This window comes from Mustelus asterias, chromosome 13 (genome assembly GCF_964213995.1).
Source record: "Mustelus asterias chromosome 13, sMusAst1.hap1.1, whole genome shotgun sequence".
Classification (NCBI taxonomy): domain Eukaryota; kingdom Metazoa; phylum Chordata; class Chondrichthyes; order Carcharhiniformes; family Triakidae; genus Mustelus; species Mustelus asterias.
Genome location: NC_135813.1, coordinates 100,303,977 through 100,329,471, shown reverse-complemented (window position 1 = coordinate 100,329,471; position 25,495 = coordinate 100,303,977). Strand labels below are relative to the sequence as shown.

At 45.2% G+C, this 25,495-nt stretch overlaps 1 protein-coding gene across 1 annotated transcript in view; it reads right to left on the bottom strand.

Moving 5' to 3' along the window:
- The window catches only part of LOC144502951 (transcriptional activator MN1-like), a 194,527-nt gene that overhangs the window by 131,145 nt on the left and 37,887 nt on the right, over positions 1 to 25,495 (bottom strand). The gene's annotated exons all lie outside the window — the stretch shown is intronic.

Below are 25,495 nucleotides of genomic sequence, written 5' to 3'. Positions count from 1 at the left end.
GGAGCACCCGGAGGAAACCCACGCAGACACAGGGAGAACGTGCAGACTCCGCACAGACAGTGACCCAAGCTGGGAATTGAACGCGGGTCCCTGGCGGCGTGAAGCAGCAGTGCTAACCATTGTGGCACCATGCCGCCTCTGGATTACGCAGCCAATCCGCTGCATAAGCCACCCTTCGGAAACTTCCCGTTTGGCTGGAATACATCAAGTGTGGTTACCCCCATCTCCAAATCCACCATGACTGGGCAGCTGGTAAAATGCAGCCCTTTATCTATGTTTCCATCTTTCCTCTCTCTAACACTCTAGCTTTTACTCTGTCAATCCTCCTTCCTCTTTCAAATTGTGGCTCTATCACCCCCTCTCTCCCACTTGCTCTGCCTCTCTCTATCTGCATTCCTATATCTCTCATTTGTTCCATCTCATCCAGTCCCTCTCTCTATCACTTTGCCCTTCACGTTCCGGCAATCTGTCTTTCTCTCACTCGCTTTCTCGTTCCGCCCTTCCATTTTGCTACATTCGCTAATGACCGTGACAGCCAGCCACCCTGCGAAGGGTTAAATTATTGAAAAGCCTTCAGCCCTCTGGGTTCACTGATATTTTCTATCAATGAATTATGCAGAACTCACCAGATAATGACCCACCAGGCAGAACTGTTTAACAAAACCAGAAAAACAAAAAAAAGTCAATCAATGCTGAGACTCAAATACTCCAGGGAAGCGATAGCAAGCACAGCTTGAGATAGAAAAGAAAATAGCATTGGTGAGGGGGAGGGGAGGATGGAAAGCAGCATCCTTTAACACAGAACCGCCCCCCACCGCCCCCCCGCACCCCCACCTAAGTGTGGTTTACAGCCAGAATTTATGAGTATAATTTAGATGGTAATTGAGTGCACTCAGTACCTACAGCCTGTGAATTACACTATGTACTTGATTTGTGTTTCAGTAAAATGATGCCCCCACTTACACATGTACAATCACACATATACTCACATACAAAAACACACATGCACAATCACACCTACACATGCATATATATATAAGAACATAAGAACTAGGAGCAGGAGTAGGCCATCTGGCCCCTTGAGCCTGCTCCGCCATTCAATAAGATCATGGCTGATCTTTTTGTGTGGACTCAGCTCCACTTACCCGCCCGCTCATCATAACCCTTAATTCCTTTACTTTTCAAAAATGTATCTATCCTTGCCTTAAAAACATTCAAAGAGGTAGCCTCAACTGCTTCACTGGGCAGGGAATTCCACAGATTCACAACCCTGTGTGTGAAGAAGTTCCTCCTCAACTCAGTCCGAAATCTGCTTCCCCTTATTTTGAGGCTATGCTCCCTAGTTCTAGTTTCACCCGCTAGTGGAAACAACTTCCCTGCTTCTATCTTATCTATTCCCTTCATAATCTTATATGTTTCTCTAAGATCTCCCCTCATTCTTCTGAATTCCAATGAGTATAGCCCCAGTCTACTCAGTCTCTCCTCATAAGCCAACCCTCTCGACTCTGGAATCAACCTAGTGAATCTCCTCTGCACCCCCTCCAGTGCCAGTATATCCTTTCTCAAGTAAGGAGCTACACACACAAACACACACACACACTTACACAGGTACAAACACATATACTCACATACAAAATCACACATATAAACATGTGCATATATATATAGACACACAAATACATAAAACCACACATATACTCATACAAAAACACATGCACACATACACATGCATGTCTATATATATAGACACACACACACACGTACAATCACACATACTTCTTTTTATTCAGTCATGGGACATGGGTGTCATTGGTTGGCTAGCATTTGTTGCCCATCCCTAGTCGCCCTTGAACTGAGTGGTTTGCTGGGTCACTTTGGAGAGCATCTGAGAGTCAACCACATTGCTGTGGTCTGGAGTCACATATAGGCCAGACCAGGTAAGGACGGCAGATTGCCTTCCCTAAAGGACATTAGTGACCCAGATGGGTTTTCCAACAATCGACAATGGTTTCATGGTCATCAGTAGATTCTTAATTCCAGATATGTTTTATTGAATTCAACTTCCACCATCTGCCGTGGCGGGATTCAAACCCGGGTCCCCAGAACATTAGCTGAGTTTCTGGATTAATATTCCAGCAATAATACCACCGCCTTCCTTTCATATACACACATATATACAATCACACGTACACACATATACAATCTCACATATACAATCGCACAAAAAGATGCACATGCATAATCATACATATATGCATATACACACATGCATATATAGACACATACTTGCTTATTTACAATCACACATACATATACACACATACAGATATACATACAGATATATGTACAGACACACTCAAACACAGAAACAAACAAACATATGCATGCACATACACACACACACACTCCCTCTTCCAAGATCCTCTGCATAGCAGCTTTGGACCCAACTAAATATTCAAAGAGCAAACAGCAGAAAAAAGAGCAAGGTTAAACCATCACTGTGGGGATGAAAGATATCAGCGATTCCTTTGCAGACTAGGTACTGTTCAAAATAAAAATAACTAAACAGGCCGAGGGAGAGTATGAAGGATTCAGTACATCAAATGTGATTCACATTAACCTAACTGGGCAGCGAGTGAATGTTAGGGGGGGGCCACCTGCTGGGAGAGACCATCCTGGGGCAGTTTATGGATTAGACTGAAGGGAGACCCCCACCAGGTCTGTCTGCGGACAAATGCCTCCGGCAGTTGAAGGGTTACACACGGGTTACTGCCCCCAACATATTGATGTTCAAACCTCAGCATCGCAAAGCTCAGTGAAGGGGAGAAGGAAAAATCCCTGCTCCTTTTTCTCCTTCCCTACTCTCGGCTGTGATCTCCTTAAATGACAGAGCATGCTTGGCAAGCCGAATAGTCTGTTCTCATCCTCCCATAATAAATCAAGCAGCTCAGTGGGTAAAAGCATCACCCAGTTTGGCACTTCAACCAGGAAAGTCTCAAATTCTACCCTTAGCCAGTGTTGCTGGTTGACCTCATTGTCTACAGCAGCTTGAGGTGCTACAATTGGCCAAAGTGTTCCTGATTTAAAAGACCTGGGGAATATTGTCCAGGCTTCCCACTTCTGATCATTAAGTAGTGGATTTTCACAGTAACTTCATTGCAGTGTTAATGTAAGCCTACTTGCGACACTAAATAAATATAATTTTAAAAACCTACTGGAAAGCATACACCTGTTAACTGTCACGTGAGGACAGGATTGGGTCAGTCTGTGATGCCCCTCACAGTGGAATACCTTCCAACAATTGCAGTCTAGGTCACTCAGGAAGGGTTGCTACTTTAGCAGAAGTCTCGAAGGGGCAGCTGGCACGCCTAAAGAACCTTCAGCACAGGTGGTAGAAAATTGGATCATGGCCAAAACAGTTGGTTTGTTTTAAATGAAGGTCCACTACCCACAAAGACACACACACATATATACACACACACACAAATATATACACACATGCACACACACATACACTATGAGAATGTAAACCATTAAATTTCCAGTGATCACTCAGAGGGTTAAACACCTGGGAGAGTCATGGCAATGTTCCTGCCATTTCTTAATACAGGAAACAACCCTCAATTGTAAGAAAACTGCACTCACTCAGAACACCTGAGATTAGGTTAATTATAAATCCTTCCCTCCCTCATTCAATTGATTAAAATACCCTGCAACATCGAGAGTATTAACACTGTATCAAATCACCAATTAACAAAGAGTTTCCATTGATCAGCCCTGACATTGGCAATTAAGCTCTTGCCATTGCGGGCCCCACAAAACAGCCTTCTGTTCATCCTATCCCACGTACAGGATCTGCATGTCACAGCTGCTGGGGTCTCTGCTCATTCACCAGGAAAGGTCTGGGCCTGACTATAGCAACAGGAACAAGACTGGTTCATAAAACGACCCAAAATGTTGCCTGTGAGCCGATGTCTTTTTTTTCCCCAATAAAGATTGTTATTAAATTCATAGAATGTAAAGCGTCTGATATTGGACATCTCGGTTTTATTTCTATTGCGTCTTTATACAGTCAATAGCCAGAAATGCTTTGAAAGGGAAAATCACTGAATTTGAAATTCCAGTCTGTTTTTCTCTCGGATTGTGTCTTTCTATTCTCATGGCTCTTTTCCCGTTCTTGCATTGTATCCTACAATTGAAAGAGGACCACACAAGCTCCACTGATGTATTAGTTGGTAAGTACAGTCCCGAAGCAATATTGATCCACTGAGACATGGAAGGACAGAGATTAGATTCCCTTTCTCGGTTGAGTTAATTGGTGTAAGAGTGAAAAACGGATGCAGCAATTGGCCTCCTGTGCTCCAGGGTTGGGGAGGGGTGAAAGGTGCAGGGTTACCATCCTCGCTCGGTATCTTTGACCCTGAGCTAAGCCTTTTATCGCAAAGACCACCGGTTTTTGCTTCAGCTCATCTCCAACTGACTTGACCATTCCATTACTCTCCCGGTCAACCTTGCATTTTCCATCCACCATACGCTTGAGCTCGTCCAGTATTCTGCAGTCTGTGCTCTAACAAGGACCAAATCTCACTCACCCATCACCCCTGTACTCGCCAACTTGTGTTGGTTCCCCAGACACCAACACCTTGACTTTAAAATTCCCATCCTGACCCTCAAATCATTCCATAGCCTCTTTAACCGAGCTTTTGATCACCATGCCTAATATCACCTTCTTTGGTTCAGTGTAATTATTGTCTCATTATCCTCATGTGAAGTGCCTTGGGGCATCTTCCCTCATTAAAGACGCTACATAAATGTAAGTTGTTAATCAAGTGACAGCGCCTCTTTTCTTACCGAGCGGGTCTGTATTCCAACATATCGCTTCCTTGCAAAAGCACCAACTCTCAAATATTTCCATAATTGCTCTTCCAATTAAGGATTGCTGGCACAAAAGTAATTAAATTGAGAGGGTCCTCAAATAAAAGTGGTCGTTGTTATTTATTATTAAATATGTATATTTCATTCCTTCCATCCTTTCCTCTATTCATTAGTTTCTCACCTTTTTTGCTTTTCTCTCTCCTCTCTTCGTTCTTTCCCCCTCTCCCAACTCCTTCCTCTCTCATTTTTCCATTTGCTCCTTCCCTCCCTCTGATCATTACTTTCTCTAAACCTCTTACTTTCTCTCCCTTTATTGCTTCCATCCCTCTCTTTTCTCCTGTTTTAATTAAATGCCCACATCTAAATTAATCTATCATATGGTGTCTGTTCCTCCACTTTCAGTCAGTTCCAAGACATCACAAAATACAAGACGAGAGATTACTGTTGGTAATAACATGCATTCATCCAACATTCATCTGTCTGCCCTCTTAACAAAGGTGTTAACTCATTTATTTTAAATTAGCAGACACAGGAATGTCATACAAACCCATTAAGCATTCATCCACTAATGTCACCAAAAGCCATTCTAACCTATAGCCTTCAGTCACTGCTGTCACTGTCACCCGTGAGAGGCGGGTTGTGGGAAGAAATCGCTTGGACACGACCAAATGAAAAGAAACTGTTTTCTATTAAAATTATCTCAATATCTCCCTACCTTTTTTAAAAAACTGGACAGAGTGTACGAATCACATGAAAAGGATTGTGAATGTGAAACAACTGCAGGAAGAGTGCCAGGGCAGACCAACTAACTTTGACAAAACTTCTAAAAGGTGCCGGGACTGGATTGAAGTATTAATCGCAGGGAGGGGCTGTCAGAAGCTAAACACTGCATGAAGTCAACAAGGGTTAAACAGCGCTTCAGCTTCTGGTAACCAAGCTCCCTCTGATCAAGCACAGAAGGAAAATTCGATTAAAACCCTTTTTCAGACCCCCACCCCCCCAAGTTAATGGAAGGTACTCCTCTCATCAGAATGCCTATTCTTCCTCCTTACAGATTTACATTTCCACAGACCCACTATCAAAGTGCCCATTGTCTGACATGACCTATGGCATTTCCCAAGGGCACTGGGAACTGCTCTCTCCGATTTCGCCAAAGCCCCTCTGGTTCCTGAAGAGTAGGGAGGTCCCAAAAGACTAAAGGCAGAATGCGATTACAAAAGGGGGGGAAAAAAAATAAAAGAATGAAACAAATTTGCAAGCCAATAACTCCATCATGGTTTGGATTGCAAAACTGATCAGCCATTTTGCTGGGAGGCAAGGCAGGGCAGAGGGGGAGGGGTGGCTGACTTAGCCGCAGTTTGTTATTACACTTTGTCATCACTCCCAAGCCGTAACTGTTCACTGATCCATCACAGGATATATATGAATCAGAAGTTAATTACAGACAAGGAAGATCATTCGACCCATGTTAGTTTATCCATCAAAGAGGAAAGTTTGGCAGTGTCCATCACAGCATCGAGCTAGTTTTTGAATGGCTCTGAGATGGTTCTCATGACCAGACCCAGAGCTCTATTCCAAGTGTTGACTGCTGTTTACTTAACAAAATTCTTACTGACATGAGTCCTAAATTCATCATTCGCTAGTATGAACTGGTATCAATTTTCCGCCTATCCTGATTTGCCTTGGAAGATGTGTTTCAGATCTGCTTTAGCTATGCCATTTTTAAAATATTCATTTACGGGATGTGGGCGTCACTCGCTGGGCCCAGCATTTATTGCCCGTCGCTAACTGGCCTCCATTTCAGAGGGTATTTAAGAGTCAAGTACGTTGATAGCTTATATTTTTTTTAATAGGATGTCTTAGGTGGCATCACAGTGGGTGGCATCCTTGCCTCTGAGCCTGAAGCTCTGAGTTCAAGTCCTCTAACCACCCACCCTCTCAGGACTTGATGGCCAAGGAAGGTGCATTCATAACACAGCCAAATAGCTTGAGTATCAACCTGCAAATCCTTTCAATTTACGCGGTTTCTGTGGAGTTCCCTCAATCTCCTGTCAGAGATTCCGCACCACGGTTCTTGCTGGATAAGATCTGAGTCTGTTACCATGGCGAATCAATTCCAGCCTCACCATTACCTACTCCTGCACCATTCATAGTGCAGGATTTCATGACTTCGCTCAGGCGAGATCGTAAAATCCCGCCCGAGGCCAACAGAGATTTCCGTTCTGCGAGCCTCGACTGCCCCAGAATGGCCATAGAGTCTGTCACCCATTTGTTCTTCCAGTGTGTAGCATCTTGCACTTATAGACATTGAATTTCACCTTATGCCTTTTGTAATTGTTTGACTACATCCTCCGACACAACTTCTACCTATTTTCATTAGCTATCGCTTATGGACTCAGTTTGCAGATGTGTATTGGGAACAGCAGGGATTCCAGAGAAATGTGGCGATTGAGTGGGATCAATTCAGGACCTGCCCCAAATAACCAAGGGCATAAATAACTGAGGAGGGGGTTGGACCTGAATAAATGAGGAGAGCGTAGGGCCCATCAGAGAGGTACATGGTAACTTATGAGTTGATGCTGAAGATGTGGGAAGGATTCGCAATGAGAACATTGGGGGTAATTTTCCCGTCCTGCCCGCCACAGGAATTGTAGTGGGTCAGAGGGCGTGGGGGAAGTGGGTACGGATCATGCAAAGATCCATTGACCTCGGGCGGGATGTTTTGGTTTTGGGGCGAGCGTGACCAGTAATACCTGTCCTTTGTCTCTGTCTTCCCCAAGGAGAAAGATGATGCAGACATTCTTGTTAAAGAGGAGTGTGAAAAATAAGCATTATGATAGAGGAAGCACTGGAGGGACTGACATCCTTGAATGTGGATAAATTAACAGGGCCAGATGGATTGTATCCCAGGCTATTAAAGGAAGGCACAGAGGAAAGAGTCAACTCTCTTTAGGATCATTTTCCAAACCTCACTAGAAACAAGAGAGGTACCAGAGGATTGGAGGTCTGTAAACATTTTACCATTATTTATAAAAGGCGCAAGGAATAGGCCAGAAAATTATAGGTTGGTCAAGTCTAACTTGGTGAGAAAATTATTGGAATCAATTCTGAGTGACAGGATAAACCATCACTCAGAAATACATTGATTGATCAGGGATAGTCAGCATGGCTTTGTTAAGGGGAGGTAATGTCTTACCAACTTAATAGAATTTTTTGAGGAAGTAACAAGGAGGATTAATGAGGATAGTGCAGTGGATGTTGTCTGTATGGATCTTAGTAAAGGCGTATGACAAGGTCCCGCAGGACAGATTGGTCAGAGAAGTGAAATCCCATGTGACACAAGGGAAAGTGGAAAGTTGGATGCAAAATTGGTTCAGTGACAGGGAACAAAGAGTTATGGATGTTTTGGCGAATGGAAAGTGATTTCCAGTGGTGTTCCACAGGGCTTAGAGTTGGGACCCTGGCTGTTTGGTGCATATATTAATAATTTGGACTTAAGTGAGGAAGGAAATTTACAGATAGCACAAACATTGGCCGTGTAGTTGATAGTGAAGAGGATAGTTGTTGGTTCCAGAATGATATCAATGGTTTGGTCGAGTGAGTGTTAAAGTGACAAATAGAATTCAATCTGGAAAGATGAGGATGGCAAACAAAGCAAATAATAACAGGAAGATATTGGGAAGGCTGAAAGGAATAAGAGACCTTGAAGGTGGCAGGATAGATGGACAAGGTGATCGAGAAAGCATGTGGAATGCTTTCTTTTATTGGGTGAGGGATTGAATACAAAAACAGGGGTGTAATGATGAAACCGTATAAAACACTGGTTAGGCTACAGCTGGAGTTTTGTGTGCAGTTCTGGTCGCCACATTACAGGAAGGACATAATTGCTTTGGCGAGAGTGCAGAGGAGATTTACAAGAATGTTGCCAGGGCTTCAAAATTGCAACCTTGAGAAAAGATTGGATAGGCTAGGGTTGTTTTCCTTAGAATAGAGGGAGCTGAGGGGTGACCTAACTGAGGTGTACAGACTTGATTCCCCTAGCTGAGGGGTCAGTGACCAGGGGACTTAGATTTAAGGTGATTAGTAGAAGGATTAGAGGGGTGGATTCAAAATCCGAATTGGTGGCTGAGGCAGAGATGCTCAACTCATTCAAAAGGTACCTGGATCTGCACCTGAAATGCTGTAACCTACAAGGCTATGGACCAGGTGCTGGGAAGTGGGAATAAAGTGAGTGCTGTTCCTCTTTCTCTCTCCTTTTTTGGCCTGCGCAGACATGATGGGCAGAATGGCTTTTTTCTGTGCCATAACCATCCTATGGTTCTAACTGCGGACTGAACATAATTGATTCAAAGGAATCTGGCTGAAGAAACATTGTGTTAAATTTGCATATTTACCAGATGAGAAAAGCTAATCTTTGTGGCTGCCTTCATGTCAGTGGGAGAACTATGATCAGATCCAAAATTTGCACCAAATTTGACGCAAGATTTGATGCAAGGATGTCACCTCTTCTGCAAAAACAGTGGTAGAATCTAGGTGTACTTTCTTCACTGTAAGCCAATCAAGAGAGTTTGCAGAACTTGTGTAAGACAAGTGCGAAGAAAGTAATTCCCAGTAGATTCTTACTGCCCAACAAATCATGATCTTCTAACAATGTTCAATAACGCAAGGATAGTTCACCTGATTGGTGATGCTGATTTACCAGTGGGTTTGGCCAATTGGAAAAATGGGCGGAGGTTGGTCCCATTCCCATGTGATTTAAATTCCAATTTCCAGATGGAATAATCACCATTGGATCATCTTAACTCTTACTGGCAACTGCCACTTGTTTAAGGGTCTCCTGTGTTTACAGGTTGGAATCTGCACTGACAGTGCAATAATGTCTGAAACTGTTAAAGATCTGTGCAAAATCTGATTCCTGAGAAGCGTTCCGGGCAAATCCTGTGGTCAGCAAATAAAGTTCAATCCCAATGCTGCAACATAGTTGTTTATTCATTTTCACAGCCGCCATCCAACATGCACTGAGTTCCTATCTATATCCATTGGTGAGTTTGCCAGGCAGTGATCGGTGGCAGGGGTGGGGGGGGGGAATGGTGAGTGGGGTAAGGAAAACAGGGTGCCTGAGGCCGCAATCCTCTCAGTTCCAGGAAGTTTTTTTTAATATTCATTCATGGGACATGGGCATCGCAGCATTTATTGCCCATCCCTAATTGCCCAAGGGCAATTGAAAGTCAACCGCATTGCTATGGCTCTGGATTCACATGTAGGCCAGACCAGGTGAGGACAGCAGATTTCCTTCCCATTAGTGAACCAGATGGGTTTTTCTGACAATTGACAATGGTTTCATGGTCATCAGTAGATACTTAATTCCAGGTATTTTTTTATTGAATTCACGTAAGCCTGGAAAGGGAGAGGGAGAAAATAAAAGCCAATCCTGAGGATATTTGATCTCCTTGACTCCACTGAGAAAATGGAAGCATTTTAAATCAGAACCGGTTATGATCATGAGCAGAAGGAGTCAAATAAAATCAATATCTCTGCTCGTTGATCATGTAACTTATTGATTGGAATATTTTGCATATATCCCAGAATCAAGACTTGGCCACTATCTTTGTTTATAGAAGCTATGTTGGATCAGCTGTAAATGATTTTCCAGCCTGCAAGCCCTGAAGTCCCAGTGGTGTAGATTGAATATTCAAGCACATTTTTCTTCATTTACTGAGGTGGCGGAGTTTCTTTTTCTTAAAACTTTCTTCCCTCCACATCTCCTCTCCTGATCACTTACTGGGGTGACCACTACACAGGTAACTGGCACTTCCAGTACTTTGGTCCAACTGGGTCTATGGACTTACGCTGTGTGAGTTGCTGGAGAGTTTGATTATAGAGGTTGTCACAACTGTATCTGATCTGACACCCTTCCAGCAACAACAATAAGGAGCAAAAGTCCCAACTGATTCTTCCCATTGGAGTGAGGTTGGCTAAGCAACTCTATCGCCCAGCCCAAGGTAACATCACCTCTGTTAACACATTTTTAAATGACCTTCAGTGAAAAATCACTGTTGTTTCGATCAACAACAGCCCTCTCACTCACAACAATCCTGAAATACATTCTTACACACTCAAAAATAGACCCACACACTTCAACACACTAATCCAGATAGGCACACGTAAATACAAACTCACACGCACGCACACACACTCTTACACACTAATTCATGCATGCACAGACACAAAAATGCAGATTCAGCATCAAATACACGAACTCACACAAACACTTGCACAAATACATACTCACACATAGCCTTACACACTAACTTAGCTGCATACTCACACCAATACAGACTCACACTCTTACACACTAACATAAATGCACATTCATACAATTACCAACTCACACATACTAACTCACATGCACACACGCCAATACGGACTCACACACTCTTACACACCAACTCATATGAATCATAGAATCATAGAATTCTACAGTGCAGAAGGAGGCCATTTGGCCCATCGAGTCTGCACTGACCACAATTCCACCCAGGCCCTATCCCCATAACCCCATGTATTTACCCTGCTAACCCCCTGACACTAAGGGGCAATTTAGCTTGGCCAATCCACCTAACCCACACATTTTTGGACCATGGGAGGAAACCAGACCACCCGGAGGAAATCCACATAGACACGGGAGAATATGCAAACTCCACACAGTCACCCTAGGTTGGAATTGAACCCAGGTCCCTGGCGCTGTGAGGCAGCAGTGCTAACCACTGTGCCACTGTGTCACCCCTAATGATTCTATGATGATTCTATATGCAAACTCATACAATTACCAACTCACACACTCTTACGCATTAACTCCCATGCACCCACAGACAAACACAGTAAGAGGTTTAACAACACCAGGTTAAAGTCCAACAGGTTTATTTGGTAGCAAAAGCCACACAAGCTTTCGGAGCTCCAAGCCCCTTCTTCAGGTGAGTGGGAATTCACCCACAGACAAATACAGACACACACTAACTCACATGCACACTCACACAAATACATTCTCATACACTTTTACACACTAATCCACATGTAAATTCACATAAGTACAGACTCCTTGGACAGGACCCGCCGTTCACGCCACGTACTGCTGCAGTGAAGTCAGAGAATTTGGGAGCCAGCCAAATCTCCGTATACTGCAGCGGACTGGGAAAGCCTCGACGGTATGAATGGTGGTAAGACTCCAGCCATACACTCTTGCACACACATTCGCATGCACACATGGATACAGACTCACACACTCTCCCACACTAACTCACATGCACACTCACAAATATAGACTCACAATATTACTCCATAACATGCTCATCTTCCAACTCTACGTAGCAGTAACTCAGACGCGAGGAATTAGAAGTGAAACATAAAATATGAACTGGAGAATCTGAAAGCAATAGTGCCCTGAAAATGCTGATTTAGTACATGAGCTGTATTAATATGTCCCGGCTAGAGGCGCAGAAACAACATGACAAATGTGTCCCAGGGATGCAAGCAACCTGCTCTGTGGAATATCCAACACGATATTACTTTAAATAATCAATGTCTGATTAATCTTTTCTTCCCCACTACCCCCGACCACCCCCCACCCCCACCACGAAACACAGGAAAGCTTACTTCTCTCTAAAAAGCACAAACCTGTTCTTGCTAAAGAGCAAGAAACAAAGCAACTTCCCCACTCACAAAACAAAAAGGAAAGTCTCGTATCAAAGACGCATTGAGGAGAAAGGGGTCCCTCATTCATTCATCTCAACGCCAGGGAACAAACGCTTTCTATTGGATTTCACTACAAGGTCAAAGTTCACTCCTTTTTCCCATTGAAAAAGAATGTGAATTTGATGATGGTTTTTTTTCTTTCTTTCTCTGTCTGTCCCTCTCCACCCCCCCAACCCCCACCCCCACCCCCTCAACTTTCTTTCTCTTTTATTAGCCTGACCACTAAAGGAACAAAACACACACCAGGCAATGGGTTTCCTATTAAAGTTGAACAACTAGATAGACGATCGCAGGAAGACCTGGTGTCAGCCCGCTGCAGAACGATGGACAAATAGCTAGTGTAACATCAGCCCCTTTCCACTTGGCCTGAAGTCCTAACAATAATATATCACTCATCTGCAGACAGTGAGAGAGTTCTTCAAAGGCTAATCCTACTCAGGCACGAACTCTCATATAAAGCCAGAAATTTAGGCTGCATTTTGGTTGAAGGTAGGGGTGGGGCCCTCCTACACAGTGATACTATAACTCACTTTGGGGAGTGTAATCATTTGTTTCCTGGCCCAGTCCTTCCCTACTGTCTATTCTGAATCATCACATGCCACTCACCTCTCTCCAGCTCCTAATCTCCCACCCTCTCGGGCGGCGCGGTGACACAATGGTCAGTTAGCACCGCTGCCTCACAGTGCCAGGGACCCAGGTTCAGTTCCAGCCTCGGGTCACTGTCTGCGTGGAGTTTGCACATTCTCCCCGTGTCTGCGTGGGTTTCCTCCGGGTGCTCCGGTTTCCTCCCACAGTCCAAAGATGTGCAGGTTAGGTTGATTGGCCATGCTAAATTAACCCTAGTGTCAGGGGGATTAGCAGGGTAAATATGAGGGGTTATAGGAATAAGGCCTGGGTGGGATTGTGGTCAGTACAGGTTTGATGGGCCAAATGGTCTCCTTCTGTACTGTAGGGATTCTATGATTCCATATCCTCTCTCAATGGGACAAGGTTTCTCACACGAGTGTCGATCATAGAATCCCTACGGTGCAGAATGAGACCATTCAGCCCATTAATGCACCGACTCTCTAACAGTATCTTAGCCAGGCCCTCTCCCCCGCCATGTCCCCGTAACCGCATGGCTGATCCCCCTAAACCTACACATCTTGGAACACTAAGGGACAATTTTAGCATGGCCAATCCACCTAAACTGCACATCTTTTGACTGTGGGAGGAAACCAGAACACCCGGAGGAAACCCATGCAGATACAGGGAGAACGTGCAAACTCTACACAGTTGCGCAAAGTCAGAAGCGAACCCAGGTCCTTGGTGCTGTGAGACAACAGGTAATATACCAATGTCTTAAAACCATTCAATTCATGTCGAAGCTACTGCAAGACCATTGATTCCCACGCACATCATCCTGCCAGAGGATGCCGCTGAGACTGGATAAGGTGTTTCTGAAGTTGTTGTAGATTGAGGTGGAATCAGTGACTGTGTCGGGTCAATGCTGCCCTTGTCCATGTTCAGTTCAAAGGGTCTAGCAGCATTACACCTGTCTATTCTTTTGCACAGAGAACAGGACAAGGAGAAGTAACTACTTCATCATAATCATTTCTTTCTTTCATGAGAAACAAATCTTCGGCCAGAAGAGTAACTGACACCTGCAGAACTACATCCCAAGAAAGGGTCAGCATCTTCAATGCAGCAAAGTCTTCACAATGGGTTAAAACAGGAAAGGTTCAGCTACAGAATCGACATATTTACATGTTATTTACAGGCCACACAGTCCAAAAGTCCATGTTGGTGTTTGTGCTTCACAGGAACCTCCTTCCACTCATCTCCTCCAACTCCAACAAGCCTTCTCTTCCTTCCCCCCCCCCCCCCCCCCCCGCCACCCCATGTACTCATCCAGCATCCTCTTAACCTGAACAATTCCAAGTGTTACTGAGTTCCACATTCAAAGCACTCCATGCATAAATAGATTTCTCCTAAATTTTCTATTGGATTTATTCACAAGTATCTTCTAGTTATGCTTCCTAGTTCTGGTCTCCCCAGTAAGTGGAAACACCAGCCTAATGCAATTTTCCAGCCACGCTCGCCCCAAAACTGGAAAATCCCACCCAAGGTCAACGGACCTTTGCATGGTGTGCCCCCCCCCCCCCCCCCCCCCCCCCGCCCCCGCCCCCCCGCTACGATTCCTGTGGCGGGCAGGATGGGAACATTCTGTCTACCCTATCAACTCTTATCAAGTTTCACTTTCCTAAACTAATGAGCACAACCTGTTTAATCTTTCTTGATAAGTATGTCGTCTCAGTTCTGTGCTATCCTTGGAGATCTCTTTTGCACCTTCTCCCTGCCTACATGTACTTTCCATAATAGGGAGACCAGGGAGGCGTACAGTCCTCCAATTGTGGTCCAAACAAGATTCTACAAACATTTAACACAATTTCTCCATTTTTCAATGTTGTCACACTAGAAATGACCCCCAGCTCTTAGTTTGCTTCTTAGATGGCCTTATTAACCTACTTCTCTACTTTTAGTGTCTTTCCCCGCAGTTTCTCTATCTCATTCAAACACTTTAGGCTAAAATGTTGCCTGCTTCAAAGCAGTCCATTCTCCAGGGACAGATAGCTCCAACATACTCTACCCACACAGCCCATGTGGGCTGCCTCACTAATGTCAGCGGACAAATTGCACATATCTCACAGATAACATTCACAGGGTTACAGTGAAGGGTGTAGGTAAGATTGTGAGAAATCGCAGAGTTATAACAAAGGATATGTGGTGTAGGGAGTGTCACAGTGAGGAGGTGCAGGTAAGATTGTGGGGAATGTCAGTGTGCATTATAGTGAAGAACGTGTGGTGTATCAGACCATGTTACCGTGAGGCTGTGCATAAGATTGTGAGGCATGTCAGTGTGTATTATAGTGAAGGATGTGTGGTATATGAGACAGTGTTACAGTCAGGAATGTGTGGATGATTGTGAGATATGTCAGTGTGTATTATAGTGATGGATGTGTGGTTTATCAGAGAGTGTTACAGCGAGAGGTGGGGTGGTGGGGGGGTGGGGAGGGAGGGGTGGGGGCGGGGGCAGTGTATTAAACATTCCAATCACTATGATGTGACTGAGAGTCCCTGCCTAAAATGTTCCCCATCTCCCCTCCCCGCAGATTCCTGTTATCTTATCCCTGAGGTATGGTTTTGTTGTAAATCATGAGAAAAGCAATTGTATCTGCACTACTCAAGTCTGTCAGCAGCCTATAATTAATCACTTCTCTAGTTATAGGAAGCAGTGTACAAACCCCATCAAGAAAATATCAATTTAGCAAAATGAGTCTTGCCAGCTCAGCTTGGCTGCTGGCTATTGAGGGGGGTGGTGGGAAGGGGTGGAGGGGGTGGGGGGGTGGGGGGGTGGTGGGGGGCCATGGGGGGGGGAGGGGGGGTGGGGTGCATGTCTCCACTTCACAATCCGCCACCAAAGACCATCAAAGCTCCAATATTTAGATAATCTTTTCTAAGCTAATACAAGATACATGTCCTCTGATAAACTTATAATTTAGCAAGTTAGGCAAAAGCACCATAAACACAACAGTTCCTCAAATTACTAGATATCACGATAAGCCTCAGTGTTCTCAAGTGCTGAGCTTTCAACAGGATGAGTGCCCGTTTCTCATTCCTGGTGGTTTCTTAGATTAAAGCCAGGAGGATCAGCACCAGAACATCAGCAGCACTGTGACCTGCACCCAACGTAGGCAGGGGCTGTCTCTGTGTTATGACTGTACATTTCTCAGACACTATTTCATAACTGCGTGTCTCACAGACATGACGTGACTTTGCGTGTTTCAGACTCTATGATATAACTGCCCACATTGCAGACTTTGTGGCAGAACATACAGTCCAGGTTGCATTGGCAGGTACCTTTTTTCTCTCTCGCCCCCTGCCCCAACCCCCCGTATCAACCAAAGTATGACACAGGCTGGACTGCAATTGTGTGATGTCTGAATGTTTTTTAAATACATTGAATTTTCGAGTGCGGTTCTCCTAAGGAGTAACGTTATCCCAAGACACCATATGCTTCAAAGATTTAGGAGCAAAATTTCTTGAGGAATTGCTATCAATGGATGCATGAGAATTAATGTTTAATAATGTCCTTTCCCCATTTTAATTGGCTTTTACACTTCAAAAGCAGCTCATTCGAGAGACTTCCTGAGGATGCAAAAGGCACAAGGTTTTCTTTCCTTTTTTACCCCAGACTGAATTTTTAATGCTTTATCTGTAAAATACCTGATCCATTCTGAATCATGACCTTTTACAACACAGAAGGAGAATCGCCTGTGTCAGCACACTGAAAGAGCTATCCACTTAATCCCAATTACTTGATCTTTCATGTAACTTTTGAATCTTGGAGTTTACTGGGATTAAGATTTTAAAAGTTCTCCCCTTCCTACCAGTCCATTTTGTGGGAAACTCAGAATAGACGCCTTTAATGTGGTAAAATATCACAAGACGCTTTACAAGGGCACGGTGACACAGTGGTTAGCACTGCTGCCTCACAGCGCCAGGGACCCGGGTTCGCTTCCCGGTGTTGGGTCATTGCCTGTACAGAGTTTGCACATTCTCCCCGTGTCTGTGGGTTTCCTCCGAGTGGTTCGATTTCCGTCCGAAAGACGTGCTGTTTTAAGTACATTGGGCTTTAAGTACAAGGGGCTTGGAGCTCCGAAAGCTTGTGTGGCTTTTGCTACCAAATAAACCTGTTGGACTTTAACCTGGTGTTGTTAAACTTCTTATTAAGTACATTGGCCATGCTAAATTCTCCCTCAGTGTACCCAAACAGGCGCCGGAGTGTGGCAACTAGGGGATTTTCACAGTAACTTCATTGCAGTGTTAATGTAAGCCTGCTTGTGACACTAACAAATAAACTTAAAAATGATCAAAGAAAATTTGACACCAAGTCACAATACTATAATCTCAATGGTAAGAAGTAACTTTGACTTGTAAAATCATTTAACATGCACTAAAAATAGGAAATTTGCAAACCTTTAGTCAAAAGAAATGTATTTATTCTCTATGCTCAATTCTCTAAATTCTGTTTTCTCCCTGTCTTTGCAGAGTTTCCCAGTTTGTGTGTGTGTCACAAAGTAATATTTTTCTATTGTGACTGCTTTAACACTTCATAATCTCAGTTTATCTGAGTACTGTTAGGGTAAGGGGCAAGGTGCCGGCAACATCAATGGTTCTAACAAGCACACGCAGGAGATGCTGTGTTTGATATGCACTTGCCAATAAGAGACAAACAGGCAAGAAAGTAAGAGCAAGCAATCTCGACTGTGTAATAGGCCCACTGGGGTCTATCAGGACAGATTCTAAGGCTCAGCCAGTGCGATGGGTTTCCCATCCGAATCTGTGCACCATAAATCATGAAAAGGACAGTTTCTAACAGGTCAAATTAAGATAAAATGCCTTTAATTATCAAAGCAACAGCTACTTGTCCCGTCACAAGCTGTATTTCATCCCTGAAGAGAGACCAAGCCCCAGACGAGATGTGCTTATTGTGTTGCCGTGACACTAGGCAGGCTTCAGCTGGTTTCCTTTCAAGAGATGGAGAGGAAGGTGGCTTCCTCTCAACTGCCATTCAACTATTTCAAGAAAAGGAAATTCTAAGCAGTGGGTGGGGGAGGGGCACAAATCAAGAACGAATGTTCTCCGACCGCCCCCCCCCCCACCCCGCACCACCCCCTCCCCCCACCCCCCCCACAACCTCAGCCCATAGCTTAAAGCCGGCTGATTAGGCCAATTATCATTACTTAATGACTTTTCAATACCACTCCATTCAAACAGAACAAAAAAATTTAGTGACACCACAAAGGACTCAAGGAACGACTGTGCGGACTCAGGTTTCCAGTACGGAACCCAACCTGAAACTGGAGCCTCGGCCTCAATAGGCATCATCCGAGGAGTGAGATATGTGAGAAAGTTGAGATAGCATAAACCTTGAGAGGAAAAGCCTTTTTTTGTGTGTGGTATGTGGCCTCGACTCTCAGTGCCCCTGGTGTGGTTTTTTTTGGCAGCCTTATGCTGAGGCTGTGTGTGTGTGTGTTTTGTTTTAATAAACTATTGATTAGGTTTGTTTGCTGGCTGGCTGGAGACTCATTAACAAACAGCTGAGAAGCTGCTTTTTCAGGATTTTAATCCCCCCCCCAAATCTTTAGCCTCTGAAAAGGCTATTGGGCTGCCCTCCTGCTGCTACAGCTCAACCCTGGCACCTGGGTCACTGTTCAGCCAGGCCCAATGTCAGCGCCTGTGATCCTCGCGCACAGAAAACAATCTAACTCTCGCCTTGACTTCTGTGGGTTGAGTGCTGAGTGGTTGCATAAAGAACGGGTTACAGCAACCGAATCATTAGCCTGCACTGTAACTGTTCCTGTAGCTGGGGACAGACAGGAAAGGTTTCGTTTGCTCATTAAGGAGTGAACCAGCTGGACAAGTCGCATAACATTTGCTATTTATTGGGCGGGGTGGTTGGCAAAGGGGCGAAACCTCAGCCTGCCCTCAGAATTCGGGGGATTTTCTATTTTGTTTTAGTCTCAATTATCACCCCCCCCCCGCAACTCTTTTCCTGAAGATTCTTACTGGGAATGGTTCCAGGGACACCCATCCCCTTTACAGCATTACAACCAACCCGCTCCAATCCTCACCCGACATCTGCACACAAAAATGGTGGCACAGTGGTTAGCACTGTTGCCTCTCAGCGTCAGGGACCCAGGATCGATTCCCGGCTTGGGTCACTGTCTGTGCGGAGTCTGCATATTCTCCCCGTGTTTGCGTGGGTTTCCTCCGGGTGCTCCGGTTTCCTCCCACAGTCTGAAAGACATGCTGGTTGGGTGCTAAATTCACCCTCAGTGTACCCGAACAGCCGCCGGAGTGTGGCAACTAGGGGATTTTCACAGTAACTTCATTGCAGTGTTAATGTAAGCCTAATTGTGACACTAATAAATAAACTTAAAGTCCGTCTGAATCACTTTTGGACCTTGCCCACTGAAACCGCCACTACCCACTACCATCCACCCACATGCCCTTCCCCTCACTGCCCTGCCCTTAACCTGACTGCCCTGCCCCTCTGCTCAGTGCACTGAGACCAGTTGTTATACACCCTTTGCTGGTGATGAAAACCGAAATCACCCATGGACTGAGTAACTCAGGCCATGCAGAATGATGCACTTAGCCACTGAATTGGTGGGGGAACAGGAATTGTGCTTCTAACATACTGGGAGGGCACGAGAGATCATGGAGATCATAGAATACCTATAGTATAGAGGGAGGCCTTTCGGCCCATTGAGTCTGCATTGACAACAATCCTACCCACACCCTATACCCATAACCCCATGTATTTACCCTGCCCTGACATGAAGGGGCAACTTAGCATGGTCAATCAACCTAACCTGCACATCTTTGGAGTGTTTTAAAGTTTTAACATTTATTTATTAGTGTCACTAGTAGGTTAACATTAACACTGCAATGAAGTTACTGTTAAAATCCCCTAGTCGCCACACTCCGGCGCCTGTTCGGGTACACTGAAGGAAAATTTATCATGGCCAATGTACCTAACCAGCTCGTCTTTCGGACTGTGGGAGGAAACCGGAGCACCTGAAGGAAACCCACACAGACACTGGGAGAGCGTGCAGACTCCGCGCAGTCGCCCAAGCCGGAATGGAATCTGGGTCCCTGGTGCTATGAGGCAGCAGTGCTAACCACTCACTGTGCCACCGTGCCGCCTAAACTATTCTCAAAGCGCCACAATCGTGCACTCATAAATCTGCAGCAGATACGTTTCTGTGGTTGACTCTGGAACAACCCGATGCATTAATGGCTTACCTCGCAATCAGTCTTTGTGCTCACCATTCCCTCGAATCACAACATGCGTCTTACACCAAGCCCTGTGCGTCTCGTGATTCTCTGGAGTCCCCCGAGTGCCATTAGTTTTACAGAAGCAGAGTTTTTGTTTGTTTGTACACACGGGAGCCTGCGGGCTGGCTTGGCAATATAATATTTCTTTGTTAAATTTGAATATAAACAAAAGAGAACAGAAAGCATGTCCCCCTTCTGCCTCAGCCCAGTGAAAGCCAGGGTTACAGAGTAGACAGTGCTTTCCCTCAAACGGAATCGCTCATAATTATTTTTCCAAAGCTGCGCTGTCATTTCCTTCAACTCGATGAGCCATGGCGGATGCACAAACCGATGAAGGAAAAATAAAAAGTTTGAGAACTGCAGGGCAGCCGGTCCCCATTTCACTGAAATCTGAGTTCAGTGTGCAAAGTCTGAGCTGTATCTGCATTGAAAGCAGCTCAAGGATGGGATCAGGCTGAGCACATGTACAGACAAATCTCCTTCAAGCCCTTCCAAAATAAGCTAAGCCACTGCAATCAAGTTAAATGCACAGATATCCTCTGAATGGGTGGCAAGACAGGGTCTAAAGGGGTAAGGAGAATTAAGGAAATAATCTGTATTTGAAACATAGAAGATAGGAGGAGGCCATTTGGCCCTTCTCTGCCATTCATTACGATCATGGCTGATTATTCAACTCAGTAGCCCAATCCTGCACCGACCACAATCCCACCCAGACTTTATTCCCATAACCCCATATATTTACCCTGCTAATCCCCTGACACTAGGGTCAATTTATCATGCTCAATCCACCTAACCCGCATATCTTTGGACTGTGGGAGGAAACCGGAGCACCCAGAGGAAACCCATGCAGACACGGGGAGAATGTGCAAACACCACACAGACAGTGACCCGAGGCCGGAATTGAACCTGGGACCCTGAAGCAGCAGTGCTAACCACTGTGCCACCATGCTGCCCTCATTGAGTCATTGAGGTATTTCAGTATAGTACTGCTTAACACAGGAAAATGTGGCAGCCAATTTGTACACAGCAATATCCCACAAGCAGCAATGGATAAATCAGTTGATATAGCCTGTTTTGTTGATGTGAGTTGAGTGATAAAGTGTAGCCAGTTACTGAGAGTTGTGAGGGCTGGAAGAGGTGAGTTGTTCTCCTTGAATTGTGTCCTCGGGTCTCTTACGTCCACCTGTGAAAGCAGGTTGGGTCTCAGTTTAACATCTCACCCTAAAGACAACGGGAGCAATCTTACTGGATCGCCACACCAGCCGATACCAGTACACAGTACACTGAGAGATTGGGGCGCCTGTGCAATGACACTCCCCGAGCTCAGCAGCCGGCTTCACAGGCAAGCTGAGGCTCCACCAACCCTCTCTCCCACCCCCCCCCCCCCCCCCCTCTCCCAACCTTACTGGTGAGAATCACATGACAAAGTGCCATAAATTCACGTTACTCACCTTGCTGACAAAAACGGAGAGAAAACCTACCGTTCTCTCGCCCATTCGACAATTAGAATCTTCTCAAAGGTCTAATAGGGACATTTCATTTGAGCTAGTGTAGTATTGGCCCAGTCAAACCTGATAGCTTCCAGGTTCAATTCCTGACCAATGCTGAATTAATTAGGTTTGCGCTTGACTCTGGCCGTCATTCCATTCATTAAAATTGTGAGTTTTGAATGGGGTCCGGATTGAATTCAGCGTAACTAATTTCCCACATTGTGGAATATCCTGCTGACAATCATTCCTCTGGGCTCACATACAAGAAGAACAAAACTTGGATTTTGCTTCCAAATAAAACAGGCAATTCCAACTCAAACAGAGGAAGTTATCAGTGCTTGCAGGTGGAAATGTCCATCTGTTGCTGTCGTCAGTTCCTCTTTGTCATCGGTGTTTCGTGTGTCCATGGAGTTACCTGTTGTGTGTTCTAACATGGGTTGTGGAGCCTGATTGCAGGCCTGCATAGCTTTCCACAGTGCCGACAGTTTGAGCTGTTTGATTTCTGTTGCGATTGCCCAGACTTTCTCACTCACCTTTTGTCCTTTGCTGCCTGCATTCTTTGCTGTTTGAAGAAAACAACGCCACTACTTGAGATTGCCCCCCAGGTAGTACTTTATTGTGAATTTTTCTCCCAGGTCTGTGATGGACATGCAAGATTTCATGAGGTTCGCCTCCAAAGGGTCTTTGAACCCTAATTTTGATCTACCTCACAAACAGTGTCCATGTTTAAGCCGTGAATAGGATCTGATCATCTGTCATGCATACCACATATCCACTCCATCTGAACTGGGCTCTGATGATGAGTACTGCAATTCCAGACATTTCTACTCTTTGAAGTACCTCAGTGTTGGACACTTTGTCTTCCCCTACGACTCTCACTAACTTTTACAGATACACCACAGAAAGCATTCTTTCTGGTTGTATCAGAGCTCCTGCTCTGCCCAAGAGTGCAGGAAACTGCAAAGGGTCATGAATGAAGCCCAATCCATCTCGCAAACCAGCCTCCCATCCATTGACTCATTCTACACTTCTCTTGGAAAAGCAGCCAGCATAATTAAGGACCCCACACACCCCGGACATACTCTCTTCCTCCTTCTTCCGTCGGGAGAAAGATACAAAAGTCTGAGCTCACATACCAACTGACCCAAGAACAGCTTCTTCCCTGCTGCTAACTAACTTTTGAATGGACTTACCTTGCACTAAATTGATCTTTCTGTACACCCTAGCTATGACTGTAATACTACATTCTGCACTCTCTCCTTTCCTTCTGTATGTATGGGATGCTTTGTCTGTATAGCGCGCAAGAAACAATACTTTTCACTGTATACTAATATGTGTGACAATAATAAATCAAATCAAATCAAATCCCATTTGATGCCCACAATGTTCCAAATGCATCTCATGTGGAACCTGCCTAACTGCATATGTTTGGAGTGGGTAGTTCATGCCTCACAGGCATATAGCAGGGTAAGTAGTGCTGCAGCTTTGTACACAGCTACTTTTGTCGTAAGTTTAATACCCCATTTCCTCCACAGCCTCTCACAATAAGCAGGCAAATTCTGAGCTTGCTCTGGCAATTCTGTTGGCCACCTCACCGCCAATGCAGACATTCCTGGTGACTGTGTCCAAGGCAGCTGAAGCTTACTAACATCTTCAGGATTGTATCTTGATAGTTATAGTCGGTGGGGTCCAATCAGAATTTGGTGGCGGTTGGTGGAATATTTCCGTTTGCCTTAAGCGGATGGTTAGCTCATAGATGTCAGCTGCTCCTGGGCACGTTAGCAGAGTGGTTAGCACTGCTGCCTCAAAGCGCCAGGGACCTGGGTTCAATTCCCGGCTTGGGTCAATTGGCCATGCTAAATTCTCCCTCAGTGTACCCGAACAGGCGCTGGACTGTGGCGACTAGGGGATTTTCACAGTAACTTCATTGCAGTGTTAATGTAGGCCTTCTTGTGACTAATAAATAAATCTTTTAGAACTTTAAAAAATGGTCATGATCCTTTGACGACCAAGCTCACAATGTGAGGACACAGTCATCAGCATGCAGCAATTCCCATATCACCACCTCTGATACCACAGCTGATGATTTCAATCGTCTCCTGTTGAAGGGATTGTCACCCGTCCTGAATTGGGTGTGTATTCCATCAGCATTTCCATCAAATGTCCCAGAATTAAGGCAGCAAAGAATCTATTGAAGAGCACTGGGGCCATGGCACAGCCCTACTTGACACCCCTGTCACCTCAGAGGTCAGTGTACTCACCACAGTCAGCGACTCTGGACGTGAAACTGATCTGTCAGATTTCCAGCTCTATCGAGACATGCAAGCTTGGCTCAGACTTTCCACAAGCTTCCTCTATTTACTCTGTCAAAGATCTTCATCTGGCCACAAAGGCACCCACCCCTCCACCACCAACCACCCCTCCCCCCCACAACTGACCAACAGTCACCGCCCCCACCCCCAACATCTCCCCAGTTGGCCAACACACCTCCTCCCCCACCCCCACCAACTGGCCAAGACCCGGCCTCCAACTGGCTGACACCTCCCTCACGGCCGGCTGATACCTTTTTATGTTGCTCTGCTGGACAATGACAAAGTCAATCTGATGCCAGTGTTTAGATCTCAGGTGTATCATGGGTGTACTTTGCTTTCCGTTTAAAAATGGTGTTGGTGATTGATGTTACCAGCAGTTGCAAAGACTCAGGAGAAGAATGTAATTGCTGCTGTATTTCCCCACACCTTGGTTCCTGGGAAACCATCCCAAGTTTGATAAGTCAGCTCTTGCATTGAAGTCCTGATCACAATGAGCTTGTTCTGCAGTGGAGAATTTGCAAAAGCTCTGACAAGGTCTTCAATGAATTAGTCCTTGCTATCCTCAGGACTCGCCATTGTTGCAGCGTAGGCAACTGGTGGTTGTCATATACTTGTTTTTCACAAGAGGTAGAGTCATGAGATAGTTGTTAAGGGAGAGTATCCAAACTTTCTAAGATGCCATCCATACTTGATAGAAAAGCTGGCACCTGCCTCATGCCTCTCACTCTTTGACTCACCTATCCAGAAGAACGCGTAGCCTGCTGATAGCTCTGATAGCTGGCACTGGTCCTCCAGGCAGCTTCTGCTTAAATTGGCAATGTTGTATTGTATTAGCTCCCTGGCAACCAGAGCAGTTCTGTGCCTGGGTTGGGAGCTGTTGGCTTTCTCAAATACAGCTTGCCCGTTCAAAGAAGCCCGAGTTCCCATTTCCTCGTCTTTTTGTCTCACCCGCAACATACTGCAATCTGTGTGGGTGGAGTTCGAAAGAACTGCATATTCTTTTTCTCGGGATATGATGGGATGTGTGTGAAGGAGTCGGTAAGGTTTGCACACACAAAACACCAGTGGCATTTGGCCAACCCCACCCTCTTGGCCTTGAACATCTGGTGGCTTGACATGTCAAGACGACTGGAGATGCAGTCGACTGGAGTAGATGATCTGCAGCACCTTCTGCGCAGGTAC